Below are 10,690 nucleotides of genomic sequence, written 5' to 3' on the forward strand. Positions count from 1 at the left end.
AAAATTGTGCCTCTACATGTTACAGAACTATATGCACCAGCATTTCCATGGCTTTCAGTCCTTGCTATATAACACAAAGGATATAGTGTTTACAAATAAACACACACAAGAAACTTTAATTGAAATAAAGACACCCCAAAACTCTTCTTTATTAACTTTATTAAACAGTATAATTTTCTTTTTCAGATTTAATTCATGTGTAAATAAAATAAAAAAGCCTAATATGTGCCGATTACTTCTCTGACTGGAATCACAACGCAGTTTCCGGATACAATATTTTCAATTGTCAAGGAAGATTGATACTCCCACAGACAATCCAAACATTTTCCCGCAAGCTTGCCAATCACGGAGTACAGCTTAGATATGGTAGATTGGCAAATAGGAGATATGCGAGAGTTCACAGAAGAGCAGGTATATACGACAGTTGTAGCTAACAGATGTCTGGCCAGCAGATGAAATGTAACAGATGCTTTAGGATGATCAGTCGGAGGTGAGGTTGTCACAGATGTGGCTATGAGGTGTCCGGCCAACAGATAAGGAGTAGCAGGTAATATAATGAACTGCAGGAAGCAGGTGTCACCACAGACGTGGCTGCGATGTATCCAGACAATAGGTAAAAGACAGCGGGCACTACGGTGCTCAACTAGAGGCTTGTTTATCACGGACGTGGCTGAAGTATCCGTCCAGCGGGTGAGAGATAGCGGTTGCTGCAGGGCACAGCGAGAAGCAGGTTTACCACGGACATGGCGGAGGAGTATCCAGCCAACAGGTGAGATGAGGCAGATGTAGGTGGTCATAGACCAGTCTGGAGATGCTGGAATGCTGAGAGGCAACAGAAACCACAGGAACGTAGATCATGGCTGTCACAGGGAAGTGAGAATCAAGAACAGACAGTTAAGGAGAGCTCAGAGGTGCTTTAAATAGGGAAAGACTAATGGATCGCCAATACCGAGAAAGGAAAGGTTATAAAAGTCCCTCCTGGTTCGCACATGCGCAGAAGCACAGTCAAGATGGCGGACAGCCGTGCGCAGCACAGGCCCCGGCAGAGGGGCGAGTGGCCCGATTCCAGGTCTAGAAGTCCAGTGAGTGACACATATGTACTTAGACTTTCACAGTTGCACTTTTACAAGTCATATTTCATGACATTGCATTGACATGGCCTGCTAATATTATAATGTCAGTGAATGCTTATAATGTAATACATAATGTAATACATGTGAAAGAATATATTCAAATTTTTAATTAAAAGCAATAACTTTTATTAAAATAAAAAATATATAATTTATGGCTTTATGTGGCACATCACACATAGCATATATACATTAATGGGTTGGTAATGTATTGTAGCATGTGTAGCATCCACTGCCTCTACAACATGGAAAATGGGCGGTGTTATAAAAATGCCATTTTTTCATCTAATGGCAATTTAATAAATTGATGTGTGGCAGGAATGTCTGTATGACCTGTTTCAGGACACTATATAAAGCAGTCTGTAGCATCCCTGCCGCCACAGCTAGTCTGGACTGACTCAGCTATACAATAATGTAATGAAGCCAAAAATTTAGTCAGCAGTGGTATTGTCCTGTGGTTGCCTATCAAAAGCCCAAGGTTCCTGCATCATTTTCTGAGTTTACAGTATGACCTGACTTGAGAGCCTCATGTTCACAAAAGCCTCATGGAAATGAAATTACTAATGAAATTCACCAAACTTTTACTAAACCTGTTTCCTAGAGAAAGAAAAATGTCTATCTCCAGCAATAATATCAATTGTATGTCTTATGCAATTCACTTGTATTTGGGGCTCCTGAATTTTTCACATACCCCACTAAAATCACCTTACCCTCCACCATTCTGTCCACAGCAAATAACAGCTGGAGAGGGTGTTGTTGGTTCCTGTAGCTATGTAAACTTGTAAACTATCTTTTTTTCATTATACAAATGTGTTCTTTCATTGCAAGATGTTAACAAAAGTCACACATATAGGTCACAAACAGTCTGGTCAATGCAAAATTCTCCTTCTGGGCCTCTCTGCAGGCCTTTAACAATGTCGAACACTCTCTTCTCTTGCAAACGCTACACTCCATTGGCCTCTGTGATGCTGTCAACGTGTGGTTTAGCTCCTACCGTACCTTCACTCCTTCTCAGTCACTATTCTTACCTCCACCTCCTTTCACTTTCCCCTACCTGTTGGGTCCATTCTCTGCCCCCTGCTGCTCTCCTTATACACTTTCTCCCTTGGTGATTTTTTCAGCTCCTTTACCTCTCATCACCTGACCTCTCCCCTTCCCTCTTCTCTTGTTTCTCCAGTTGTCTATCAGCCATCTGCTTTTGTATGTCCCAAAATTAACATGTATAAAATAGAAATTATTGTATTCACCCCCTCCAGCTCCCCCTCAACTCCACTCCTCTGCCTATCTGTTGACAACTCTGCCCTCTTATTCATCCCATACAGAAGCTGCTCAATCAATTTTTAAGTTCATAGCAGGTGCTTGAAAAAGTGGGGTTATCCAGAATGGAACAAATACATAGTAAAATCCCCCAGCACACTGCTATAACCAGTAAAGGATCTGCTATTTCTGCTTGTACATAAAAATGCAGAATTCTCAGTTACACACATTTGCAAATGTATGGTAAGCCACCCGTCACTTCACGGCGCTTCTGCTAATAGGGTTGTCCTAACTCTAATCAATGAGATTCACGATTTTTGAGTCATGCATATATGTGTTTTTAAATTGAGAGCTAACTTACCAAGAGGTACCCCAAAAAGGCTCCAAATGGCAATACAGCGCCAGCACACCCAATCAGCTATAACCCGCAAGTCCACTGCCTGCTTGTAATCCTTGACTCCTCCTTCTTCTTAATTTCCCACATTCAGATTCTGAAACATGAAGTCCACAGTAAAGAGTTACATGAAACTCAAAGGGGCTTGCTGCTGACGGCTGCACACTGTGCAGGTCCGTTCAGCATTGACAGTGTGCTGCCCGGCTGCTCTGATTGTGTTTTAAACACAATCAGAGCAGCGGGACAGCACACTGCCAATGCTGAACGGACCTGCACATACTGTAATATAATCCTATAGTGCTTAAGTAATAGAACATATAACTCCACATAAACAAATTACACATCAATATACATACATCAATAAAAACGTGCACTGGGTGGAACTTGGTTGCACCCATGCACTGGTAACATACAGCCAATACCCCTTTGGGGTGATCTAGTATATTATTCAAATTAAATGTTGAATAAGGGTTGAAAAAGGCATGAGCTGGAATATAAATAGTACCGCTTGTTCCCAATATACTCTATAGGACCTGCACATACTGTACAGCCGTCAGCAGCCTTAGAAATTAGAAAGGGGGCGGGGCCTAAATCGCCCCCCCCCCCTAAAATCGCCCCGGGTAGAGCAGTTGCCTAGATCCACCCCTGGCCACCAAAACCATGATTTTGTGAATACAGCAAATAGGTTTATTGTGGTAATCAGTCCCCTTATGATGGTAATGACTATATTACTTCACGGATGACTATCTGACAGTGAGTATCCCATACTGACTGTGTTTGACCAGCTGCAATTGGCAAATATCTCACATCTGGCTTATCTGACAAACATATAACATTCAAACAATAAGTATCCTAATGCAGCGTTAAAATTATATCCCAAGTTTCTAGTTTTCACAGGCAGAGTCTTATCTAAAAGTTTAAACAATAATCAAGGTTTCAATCAGTAATGTATTAACCACTGTGCACTGCAGCTTTGCGGATTAACAAAGGTTCCTATGTTGTAACTTAAATAAGAAGGATTATTATGGTAATGTCATTTTCTAAGGTTTATTAACTGAATACACAGTGAGTATGTCCTTCTTGACTATTAAACCTTTTATAATAGATAATGCACAGATACATTGCTCCACTTACTAATATATTTCTTATAGACCAACCACAAAATTTATGTCTACCTTGTTCTTACCAAAGCCGCATTTGCATAAAGTTAGAATTTGTGCACATGTGTGCTCTTTAGCTCAAGTCAGGCCTGGCCAACCTGTGGCTCTCCAGGTGTGGTGAAACTATAATCCCAAGCATGCTTTTCCTGCTGAATCAGCTCACAAAAGTTACATGTAACCAAGATCATCCCTCACACTCCTGATTAATTTAACCCATAACTGAAGCTAAACCAGGCAACCTTCTACAAGAAAAATGGAACTTTTACATTAAAAAGGGGATATTTCTAAAGTGGAAATAGATTGGACCTTGATGTGACCCTTTTACAGATTCCACCAGGCACACTTTTTCCACTAACTCACAAATGTAGGTACAGATTGATTTTACAAGTAGGACTTTAAATTCCTGAAGTGGATATGCACCTTGAAATGTGCCAGGCAAACAAATAGCTGCACCTGCACAATGAAGGAGATTCATTATTTATGGCTTGTGAATGAGCTTTATTGCATTTACATCTTAGGAATCCTCTCTGCCAATGATAACCATTCACACAAATGATTAAATAAAAACTCAATTCTACAGTAGGTGGCAGTATTGCACTTGAAAAATGAAAAAAGGAGTTAAAGAAAGAGTGAAATTTTACAACATTCTACAGAGATAATATTTTCCTTTTAGATAATAATGTGCCTTATGCAGAGTCGGATGTAATATTTATACAGTCAGGTCCATAAATATTGGGACATCCACGCAATTCTCATATTTTGGGCTCTATACACCACCACAATGGATTTTAAATGAAACTAACAAGATAAGCTTTAACTGCAGACTTTCAGCTTTAATTTGAGGGTATTTACATCCGAATCAGGTGAATGGTGTAGGAATTACAACGGTTTCTATATGTGCCTCCCACTTTTTAAGGGACCAATAGTAATAACTATTTGCTTGGTATGGATAAGCATAATTGACCTCATCAGTGTTTATTCAATAATGACATTCAAGTTAAGTTCCTCAGTGTTCTCTGAGCTGAGGGAGCAAAATGCCTTTCTGGATTGTGCTCCCTGTTGCCTGACAACAGGGAACGCATATCTAGTGAGGATGAAAGACGGTTCCTGTTTATGTGTTGCTTAGTAACTGAGTATATATGACTGATGATGTCAGTTTGACACTACCCTTTCCCCTCCTCTCCCCTCTTCTCCTATCTATTTCACATATAAAAAGTTCAAATTATGTAATTCATGACTAGTGATGCTGGGAAATTTCAAACCAGTTTGATGACCCCGAACATGTGCGCAGTAAAATCGACTATGGAACCTGATTCAAACTGATTATACGAAATTTTCTGTTCACAGTTCGCAATTACCGTACATGCTCGAGGTTCGTATTTGCCATTTGCCTTCAAATTTGTGCTTGCTAAAAATGTTTGAATAAAAAATGTAGTATTTTAATATTCTTTTAAAAGTAATGTATTTAAACATTATTTTCTAAATCAGTCTTCTTGGTTTTTTAAGCAGTTCGAAAATTTTAGAAATTCCAACGAATTTTCAGATTTTACAACCAATTTGCCAAATTTGGCATGAGAATCGAACTGCAAGCGTTTCACGCATCTCTATTAATGACGTCTCCCTAGTTTAGATTTATAAATACGTTAAAAGTTTTTTCAGGCTGCTCTACCGATCAATGCTCTCCACAAGCCTTCCCCCGTTCGCGCCATCTAACCGTTACACTCACGTCTCCCCGTTCCAGCGCCACAATTGCTGCACTCCCAGCTCTCACTTCCGGGTGTCGGCCGGTCACATGATCGCGCGGTGGGGCGGGGAATTCAAACCTGCCTTCTATAAAAACTTCGCTCTGACGCTTGGGCAGCGTCAGAGCAATTTCCTCCATTCCTGACTCAGTACCTGTGCCTAATGCTTAATCCTCTTGTGTACCAGTTCTGCTTGCTGACATTCCCTGCTTTCCAATTCTTGTGTACCAGACCCGGCTTACCTGACAGCGTTCCTGCTGTCTACCTGTGTACCAGACCCGGCTTACCTGACAGTGTTCCTGCTGTCTACCTGTGTATCAGACCCGGCTTACCTGACAGTGTTCCTGCTGTCTACCTGTGTACCAGACCCGGCTTACCTGACAGTGTTCCTGCTGTCTACCTGTGTACCAGACCCGGCTTACCTGACAGCATTCCTGCTGTCTACCTGTGTATCAGACCCGGCTTACCTGACCACGTTCTTGCTGTCTACCTGTGTACCAGACTTGGCTTACCTGACAGCATTCCTGCTGTCTACCTGTGTATCAGACCCAGCTTACCTGACAAAGTTCCTGCTGTCTACCTGTGTACCAGACCCGGCTTACCTTACCACCTCTCCGCTGTCTACTTGTGTATCAGACCCAGCTTACCTGACCATTATATCTGCTACTCTCCGTTGTACCAGACTCCGCCTACTTGACCTCGGTCATGTCCCTCAGCCCTACCTCTAGGGGATGCTCTTTGGACCGCGACCTGCGAGCCACCGCAGCTAAGCCCATCCCGCCTTGCAGCGGTTCTTGGTGACCAACATGGGGTTTCTTTAGAGTCCGCACCACCGGCCAGCCAGCGCAAATCTAGAGTGGGGCAAGTATCCCATCATTTCTGTTACACTAACTTCTATGTTTTAGACATTTATATGTTGAAGTGCTCTCCTTGTTAATTAATCACTGGAGATCATCGATACAATACATTAAATAAATATAATTTAATGTGAGCATTAGATTGCTACTGGATGGCAATCTCTGTTTATAGAGTAGCTTATGCCAACATTTTAAAGATCAAAATTGGGACACAAATAAGTCTATCCAATGATTCACCAAACAACACTTAGAAATGTTCAAATCACATCCAGATTCACCCAGCTGCTCCCAGATCTACCCCATCTAAGCACACACCCTTTCTTAATCCACAAATTGGGACAGTGCCGCCAAACTAGTGACTTTTGGGAAATATGGTATAGTATCCTGCCACTCTTTAGGTCAAAATAGCTTGTAATGAGGAAGGGTTTTCCAAATATTATGTTACCAAAATCATATCAGTGTGTATAAAATCATACGCTATAGGAACCATATAAATGTTATGATAGTCTACTAAGGATTCTAACACACAGAACAGCTCTCCCCACCAAAAAAAATATCTCTATTCAACATAAGAAGTTACCGTATTACCCCATGTATAAGATGCACCTTTTTCCCAAAAAATGTTGGGTCTAAAACCTGGGTGCACCTTATACAGGGGTAGCGGGGATGCAGAGGGGGCAGCGTTACAGGGGCAGTGGGGGGGGGGATCGAGGGAGATTGGGGCAGAGTTACAGTGGCAGCGGGGGGGATCCAGGAGGAGGGGGACAGGCAGATAGTGTCAGCGGGGATCCAGCAGGTGGGGGCAGGCAGAGTGGCAGCAGGGGGCGATTGCAGGGAGAGTGTGCTGCCCGTCTGCTCTGATCATAATCAGAGCAGCCGGCCATTACACTCTCCCTGCCTTTTTTGCCAGCTACCATAATATTTTTTTTTTTCAAATTTCGGTGCCAAAATTAAGGTGCGTCTTATACATGGGAGCGCCTTATACATGGGGAAATACGGTAATTGTCAATAAATTCTGCATTAACGTGTGTGTCCATGTGTCAGCAACCCTAACAACTGTCAACAAGATAAGATATTTGCTGGTCCTAGCTGAAGACACCAAATTAGTAAAAACCAATACTCCAAGTTAGTAGATAATTGATCCTACGAAAACATTGCATAATTAATGTCATGGGGTTTCAGAATGTTTTGTTCTATTTTGGGAAGGAATAAATGTTGACTTAGGATTTAGTATACTTTTTTGCTGTTCTGTTTAATTTGAATCTGAGGGAAAAAAGCAGAAACACACCAAAAAAGTATAAAAACAGCAAAATAGTGTTGGAGAAAAGCAAAAAAAATTTCATGTAAAAGGAAGATATTTCACAGAACAGTTGTGCGTTCATCTTTGTGTCTGGGCCCTTAGAGTTAATTATTTTGTAGAGTTGCAACGATCCAGTGATACAGTCTTCAAGTATGGTTTTTGCCCCTCACACATCCTATTAGTCACCAACAATGTGTGGGAGCAGCAGGTAGCACAGTACAGTAAGTGAGAACTAGGGAATGTGCTTAGAAGTTAGCAAATTTGGGATTTTTTAGTGTTTCTTGGTGGTATATTTACTAAACTGCGGGTTTGAAAATTTTGAGATGTTGCCTATAGCAACTAATCAGATTCTGGCTGTCATTTTGTAGAAAGTACTAAAAAAATAACTAGATTCTGATTGGTTGCTCTAAGCAACATCTCCACTTTTTCAAACCCGCAGTTTAGTAAATATACCCCTTGGAGTATGTTTTATTTATTGGTCTGTTGATTTGTTTATTTTTTAGTACTTTTGAAAGTCATTTGTTAATTTCCATCTGTTCGTTTTTCTTTAGGTATTACCTTAAAGTTCAGAGGATTTTGTTTATTTTTTGCACGTTTGAGTCTTACAAATATAAGAATGAGACGAAGGCTGAAGGATCCGTTTTGGTTCAACGTCATCATATCATTCCTGATAGTGCTAGAATCCTCTATAAAAAGTTAATGATTTATCAGGTCAGGAAGGATAGAGAAATCAGTAGTTTTTTGTGCAATTCCATAAGGTCCATTCTTGCTGTTGTGTGACTGTTGTTAGATCTTATAGCATCAGGTGAGTTTTACTGTATTTTATTTTTGTTGCATTTTCTAGAAGCATAGATGCAGAATCTTGTGTTTTTTTTTACAATGGCTGTCAATACCATATTAAATGAAAAGTGAATTAGTATTAATAGAAAAAATACATTTTAAACAAATACAAAATAACATAGTCACATCTTATCTAGCGATATAGTGAAAACGTTTCATTCTGATAAAAAAAAAAGTAAAATAATACTGCATTCTATTTACTAATTAACGGGATAGTGCAAAAAGTCAGACAAACATTTATTGTGATGTCATGTGATTTAACGTTTTGTTTAGCCAAATTCAGATTAGTGTGCATAAAACCATACTCTATAGGAACAATATAAATGTTTTGTATTCCAAGGATTCTAACACACAGAACACAACATAAGAAGTTAATTGTTAATAAATTCTGCATTAACGTGTGTGTCCATGTGTCAGCAATTCCAACAACAAGATAAGATATTTGCTGGTCCTAACTGAAGATAACCAAAATAGTCAGTAGATAATTGATCCTACGAAAACATACCATAAGTAATGTCATGTGCTTTCAGAATGTTTTGTTCTATTTTGGGAAAGAATAAATGTTGATTTAGGATTCAGTGTACCTGTTTGCTGTTTTGATTCATTTGAGTCTGAGGGGAAAAAGCAAATCAGAAACACACCAAAAAAGTATAAAAACAGCAAAATAGTGTTGAAGAAAAGCAGAAAAAAGAAGTAAAAAAAAAGTTAGTGGGAGATGTAAATTTAATGTAAAAGGAAAATATTTCACAGAACAGTTGTGCGTTCATCTTTGTGTCTTGGCCATTAGAGTTAATTGTTTTGTAGATGTGCAAAGATCCAGTGATACAGTCTTAGGGGTATATTTACTAAACTGGGGGTTTGAAAAAGTGGAGATGTTGTCTATAACAACCAATCGGAATCTAGTTATTTATTTAGTACATTCTACAAAATGACAGCCAGAATCTGATTGGTTGCTATAGGCAACATCTCAAAATTTTCAAACCCACAGTTTAGTAAATATACCCCCAAGAAACACTAAAAAAAATCCAAAATTTGCTAACTTTTAAGCACCTTCCCTAGTTCTCACTTACTGTATTGTGCTACCTGCTGTTCCAATCAGATTCTAGCTGTCATTTTGTAGAATGCACTAAATAAATAACTAGAACCTGATTGGTTGCTATAGGCAACATCTCCACTTTTTCAAATCCACAGTTTAGTAAATATTCCCAATAGAGTATGGCTTTTGTTTCTCCTTATAGTCCTATGTGATATCATAGATGGAATGCAGAGTCCCAGAAAGTCTGTTAGCTGCAATTTGTCCAAAATTCTGCCCCTCATTTCCAAATTGCTGCAAAATTATTAACTTTTTCAATCTGTGTTAATTGCAATCACTTTCATTTACTGTGATTATCCCCACAAAATCCTATTGGAAAACTGCAATCTCTGTGGGAGCAGCAGGTAACACAAGACAGTGAGAGGCTGAGGTAGTCAGACGCAAGTCCGTTTGTTCAGTGCAAAAACCACTTGTGGCCAAAGATCCTTCTCAGATTGCACTCCGACTGAGACAGATCTCCCAATTGCACCTCTCTGCGCTTACAGAGGTGGATCGGGAGAGGAAGTGGGCGAGCCTAGAAATATAAAGGCGTGTTCCTGCTCTCTATATACTATTCTGAGCTGAAAGCAAGCACGGATAGGTCACTAGGAGACGTATCTTTTGCAGGTGCTTTCAGTTGGTGCAAGAGACTTTGTTATATTAAAAAACAAAGTAAAAAAGAATTAATTTTTTAAAAAATAGTTGTGCACCCCTTCCTAAACAGCATAACCAACCATTGTGCTGTTTTGGGTGGGGGACTTTTTTTTTTTTTTTACATTTTCGATTTTTATTTAATTATCTGCTTTATAGGGCGCTGTGCATGATACACTTGCAGATAAAGACAGATAAAGAGGCATGTTTGTGCAATTTGCACAGTATTCTAAGTCACGCGGGTCTAAAGATCTGTGCCACTCTAAATACTGTGTAAATTAGGGGAT

This window comes from Mixophyes fleayi, chromosome 11 (genome assembly GCF_038048845.1).
Source record: "Mixophyes fleayi isolate aMixFle1 chromosome 11, aMixFle1.hap1, whole genome shotgun sequence".
Classification (NCBI taxonomy): domain Eukaryota; kingdom Metazoa; phylum Chordata; class Amphibia; order Anura; family Limnodynastidae; genus Mixophyes; species Mixophyes fleayi.